Below are 6,360 nucleotides of genomic sequence, written 5' to 3' on the forward strand. Positions count from 1 at the left end.
GTGTGTGTGTGTGTGTGTGTGTGTGTGTATTTGCTTTTTGGAGGGCACTTGGAGTTGTGACTTGCCCAAGGTCACATGGATAGTTTTTTGTGTGTTAAGTGTCTGAGGTCGCATTTGAACTCAGGTTCTCCTGACTCCAGGGGCGATGCTCTATTCACTGCACCACCTAGCCACCTTAGTGGGACATATTTCTAGTGTCTACCTTTTATGTGGTTGGCATTTTTTCCATTAACTTCATGACTTGAGTGGTCTTCATATTTAAAAAACCCTAAGCATTCTTTTTAGCCAAAGAAAACAAAGTTTATTAAAGATATGCCATATTTGGTAGACTCTTAAGGAGCCAAAGCATTTGTGGTGTTTGTATTGACAAGCAGGTCAGAACAATCTGAGACAAACTGAGTCTTATTTAGATTGAATCTGAATGCCTTCACAGAGGCAAGATGGATCTTATATACAGAAAGACTGTGGAAGGGATCTAGGGGTAGTCTGGTAGTCTGAGGCAATAGCAAGAGGGATCCAGGGAGGATTTGGATGGGACTGGGGTAACTAAAGGTCAGATTCCCAATAACCAATACAAAGGGATTAAGGGTGGGATCAAGGGCAGGAAGCAGCCAGAGGCAATCAGGAGGTAACAGAAAATGGAGGGCTACTCTAGGTTAAGGGTAACAGAGGTCCTGGCATATTGCATATTGATAATGGATGGCTTTTGACGCAAATTCTTTTGGGATAAATGTGGAAGGTCTGAGCTTCTGAAAGGGGAGTAGACCTGTCCCTGCCTCAGTGAGTCCCACTCAAGGGATATATAGTCTGAGTAGTCATCTGGAAGTTGATGACTAGGACCTTGGAGGAGATAAACCTCCATATAAAGATAAAGAGAAGCAAACAGGCACAAAAGGAGTATACAGAATAGACAATTTCCCTGGTAGGAATTAAAGATGTCTATGGCAGGGCCAAAACATAAAAGAAAAAGGGAATGTTTGATGGCTTTTGCAGTCAGATATCCCCCTCCTTTTTGTATTGCTCGATGGGCATATAGCACATGAAAAGCCGAAGAAGCCACAGAGTCTAATTGCTTTGAAAAATAGGCAATTGGTGGTGGCTAGGTTACACAGTGGATAGAGAACTGGCCCTGGAATCAGGAGGACCTGAGTTCAAATCCAGCCTCAGACACTTAACACAAAAACTAGCCATGTGACCTTGGGCAAGTCACTTAACCCCAATTGCCCTCCAAAAGAAAAAAAGAACACAAACAAGAAAAATAGGCAATTGGCCTGGGGTCAGGTCCTCAGGACTGTGATACCCCCAGAGCCTGTCCTCTCCTTTCATAAACATACAGAGTAAAAGGTTTTTGTAGATTGGGTATAGCAAATGCTGGAGTGGGTGTCAATTTAGTTTTCAAAGTATCAAAAGCTTTAACCTGGTCAGGGCCCCACTCTACAGAGAGTGAGTCAGGGCCTTGAGTAGCAATTAATGGTTGCAGTCTCTGGCCTTGGGCTTAATTGGATATTGAAAGCAATGGAGGAACACTTCAATATCTTGGAGGCAAACAGTAACTGGAGTGGCAGAAGTAGCTTGCCCAGCAATTCCTTGATCCCAAACAATTGGCTTAACTACCTCCCATACTTCTGGAGGAACATGGGGGAGTCTGGTGAATGGAGGGAAAAGGGAAATAGAAGGCTTAACTACAGAAAATTGTCTCCCCAATTTTACCATCAGTTCCCTTCCCAACAAGGGGACAGTACAAGAGCATAAGGAAGGAGTGTTCAAACAACAGATTCTCAAATAGGCACACATCCCTTAGTTTCCCCTTCAATGCCCATGCCCATGACCAAACAGGCTGAAAAGTAGGTAAGGACAGAGCAATTGGTTAAAACAGAGAATGTAGCCAGGATAAAGTGGGTAACCTTACCTCCGGCCTCAAATTTTGCCCAGGGCTCAGTGAGAAAGGTGTAGAAAGCAGAAGCACTGCCAAGCCCCAGGATCTCCCCATTATTCCAAGTCTTGAGATGACTTGAGGACAGGGCATTGAGGGGTGGCTTCACCACTTTTCCAACCTTGGGGACAATCCTTCCTCAAATGTCCCTTTGGTCGCATGGACTTCAGTTCCTGAGGTTTCCTTTGGGGGGCAGCCTGGAGGGGCACTCCTTGGGTCTTTCCCTGACCATGCTAGTAGCCAAGAATTGGATACATTCTCTGTCTCTAGCCCTTTCCCTGCCTTCTCTTTCCTTTGCTGCAACTATGTCTTTGCTGTTGAAGACACCAAAGACTGTCTCCTGTAATTGGGCCTGAGGTATTTGGGATCCCATTGCCAATTTCTACAGTTTCCTTTTAACATCTGGGGCAGATTGATTAATGAAATACAGAGTAAGTATTGCTGCCCCTTCTATACATTCAGGGTCTAAATTAATATACTTCTTAATATCTTCTAACAGCTGGTCTTGGAAAAGGGCAGAGTTTTCCTTTTCTCTCTGAGTAATTTCCCTAATTTTCTGAAAATTTATTTGCTTTTGAAATGCAGTGCTTAGACCTTCTAACAGGCAAATTATCATATAGTCTCTCTCCTATCCTCACTCTTTTGATAATCCCATCCTGGGTCACTAGTGGGAACAACAGCTGTTCCTGGGGGATATTTTGTGGGGTCATTGCCAGCCTAACAATCCCTAAATTTGGGGGCTTTACCCAGATTCTCCTCTTCTCCTCAGTGTTACAAAAGGTAGAGACGAGGATATAAAAATCACCCCCAAGAAAGCTGGAATTGTAGAAAGCTTGAATTGGAGGGACACTTCTTTAAAACCCTCAGGAAACTTAGTGGGGTCTTCTGAGTATATCCCTAGTTTCTCTCTAACTTGAGTGAGATCCAAAATGGAGAATGGAACATGCACTCTAACATGCACACTTGGTGAGGCAGGCACTTTCCTCAGGGAAAAAAAACCCTGAAGGTTCTGTGGGGGTGGGGGTGGGGCTTTGGAAGGGAGATAGGAAATCCCACTTCTTGTAAGTGAGGGACTGGGGAGTATTGGCACAACTGGATAAGACTGCAAAGGGGTGAGGTTGCAATCTGGCTGGCAAGGGAAAAGGTCAGCTGGAAAATGAGGAGGGGAAGGGATCAGAGTGGGAGATACCCTATAGACTGCCACAGGGTAGGGACGAAGCCTGAGTGCATATCCCCTCAGGGGAAGGGGCCACAGAGGGAAGTACCTCAGCAAGACCTGTGGCTGGGACCTGAACAGGGGTCATGGTGGGAGATACTCCAGGGACAGCAGTAAGAACAGGCCCCACGGCCAGAACCTGAGGAATAGTCAACTGGGGGGAAGGGCCATGGTGGGAAATGCAGGGTAGGAAATGTGGAAGGTGAAGGAGGCAGGAAATGAAGGGTTTGGGCTAGTGCAAAAGGGGAGGGGGAAAGAGAGTGGCCAAGGAGTGGGGAGCATGGGAAACAGGGAAATCCTGGGGTGGGAACTGTGGCAGGGAAGAGGAGCAGGCTGAAACCCTGGGGACCACTAGAAGGGGGTCATTTAATTAGCACCCATTCTCCTTTTTTTGAACTATTCCAGCTATGAGCTTACAATCTTTCCTGAGAATGGAGTTCTAAGAGCACTCAATGAAGGTCATTATATAGGAAACTTCTATCCATTTTCCTTCTTGGTGACACTATAATTCTTACTACAAGAGAGTATAATGTTTTAAAATCCCCACAACAGACTACACTTTGTGACCTCCTAGGTGATACTGAGGCCAAACAGTTGTTGCAAAAGAACACTAGCTTTTTATTTTTAAGTTCTTTAGAGAAAGTAAATTTTTCTCAATTTTGTTAAAGACAATGCAAAGGTGAACTTTTGGAAATTGAAAAAGATTGACCCATTATAGGTTTGGGGCTTGATAGTCCATTCCTCTGTAAATGAGGATCCGGGGGTAAGCCTTGAAACACAAACAAAACAAAACAAGACAAAAAAATACTAAAAATGTACCTGAAATTTTCCCAATGCTCTCGCACCCAGAGAACTGAAAGAATTGAGCATACACTTCTGGATGGGGTATCTGTCATTGTCTTCCATGCTTCAGAAATTGTGACCAGGTCCATGGCCTCCAATATAACCACTGGACTGAGAACCTGAGAGCCTCAGGCTGAGTACAAGACAGCCTCCTAGGGGTCTGACTTAATGGAACCTGAGGGGTCAGTCCTGAAAGGAACCTCCAAGGTACTTGGAGATGGTGAAGGAGATAGAGAGAAGGGGAAGCTTACATACCTTCCAGGCTTTGCTGGAAAGAACTTTAGATTAGCAGTGTTTCCTGGTCATGTAACCAATATGTTGCAATTTAGGTTTAGAGTTGCTTGAGCCCCCAATATACTGACATGCTGAGTCCTGCTGAATGAATTCAGCTCAAGTCTTCTCCCAGCCAAAGAAAAGAAACTTTACTAAATTGGCAGACTCTTGAGTAGCCAAAGCATTTGTGATGCTTGAATTAACAAGCAGGCCAGAACAATCTGACAGAGATTGAGTCTGAGCTAGATTGGATCTGAGCTGTGCCTAAGCATTTTTGTTGTTGTTTATTCATATCAGCCTCTTTTTTTTTTAACCTCATTTGTGATTTTCCTGGCCAAGATACAGAAGTGGTTCACCATTTTCTTTTCTAACTTATTTTACAGATGAGGAACTGAAAAAAATATAGTTAAATGACTTGCCCAGGATCATGCAGCTAGTAAGTGTCTGAGGCCAAACTTGAACATATGAAGATCAGTCTTCTTGACTCCTAGCCCAACACTTTATCCACGGAGCCACCTAGGTCCCCTTTGTAAAAGTTATGTGATATGAAATGGTAGAATACAATTGAAAACTATTAATTGGGTCCCTAAAATTGAATACAAATGGTGAGAGTTTAAGCTAATAACAGAAGAAAAATTCCCAAACCACCATCAGATACTTGAAAAGCCTTAGGGAGGGAGAAACTATGATAATTTTGGTCCTCAGTAGGACCAGAGAAATCTATGTTACACAAAAGTTATGATACCTAGCATGTACACATATTCAAAGTATCCTTGAGATTAATTTAATTGAGATTGGGGGGTGACTAATAAAAGCATATATGTTTATGTTACATATGTTTTTTCATGTATTATTGAATAGGTACATAAGAACATATTTTGCATATACATACAATGTGTTATGAAGTACAAATGCATGAACTTGAATAACCATATTGAATGCATATACACAACCATAAGACCCAGTTTAGGATTGCTGGGAGACCTGAAATGTAAGAGTAGAGAGTGGCATCCCTCTGGAACAAATTCATGCACTCAAACCATATTCCAGTCAAGTAGCAAAGATTATTGTAATACCAATAAAGTAGGTGAGGTTCTTAGGAAACTTGCAAACTAATGAGGATGAGACTAACGCATATATACAAGAGGGGTAGTGAAATGGTCTGATGGGCCTAAGAAGTGGTAAGTAGTCTGGGGTGGTCCAGGTGCCTCGGGTGGAGGCACCAGTGGTTTGGGCTGGGGTTCAAGCACAAGCAGGCCATCAATATGTATATGAAATCCTAATGTAAATGCAATGCAAGGGTAGGTAGAATAGGAGATATAAATAAAAAGACATATATATATATATATATATATATATATATATAGAGAGAGAGAGAGAGAGAGAGAGAGAGAGATAGGGGTGGGAGGAGTGAGAGACAGAGAAGGAGAGAGATAGAAACGCAAAGAGAAACTGAGACACAGAAATAGAGACAACAAAGAGATAGTCACCTATAGAGACAAAAAATAGAGTGCTCTAAAAAATTTTAAATGCTTAATTTTGTGTTGTATTTCCAGAATTAAACAGCTTAATTTTCTTCAAAGTTCTTTCTTTTCCATCCTGTGATATCATTTTTAAAGAGTATATCATTATCCTGATAAGCTATCTAAAACAATAACCACCAGAGATCCTCATTCTCTGTTACCTGTTTCTTCGGTCAACTTTAGCCACACAAGAACATGTTCACCACCAAATTTATATACATGATATTCAAAATCGTTTGAAATTCCACTCTCTGATAACAATTTTCTATTCTTTCACTTTTGATGTTTCTGTATTAACTGAACATGAATTGGTTCCCTCATTAAATCGTAGGAAAACCTTAAATCTCTATATACATGGGACCTTTGATTTTTAACTACTATTATGCTAATATATTATAGAATATTCATATTTTCACACCCGATCACACTCTATTGACCTATAACTTCAGAAAAAAATAGAGTCCCAATGATATGCCCTTATGTAGTATGAATGGAAGATTACTGACAGAAAAACAATGGGCATTTGTTTCCAGAAGAAATATGAGTGGGGTGGCTAGGTGTCGCATTGAGTA

This window comes from Petaurus breviceps, unplaced genomic scaffold (assembly GCF_028583685.1).
Source record: "Petaurus breviceps papuanus isolate PSGF00001 unplaced genomic scaffold, PetGlider_PUasm1.0 41, whole genome shotgun sequence".
NCBI lineage: Eukaryota > Metazoa > Chordata > Mammalia > Diprotodontia > Petauridae > Petaurus > Petaurus breviceps.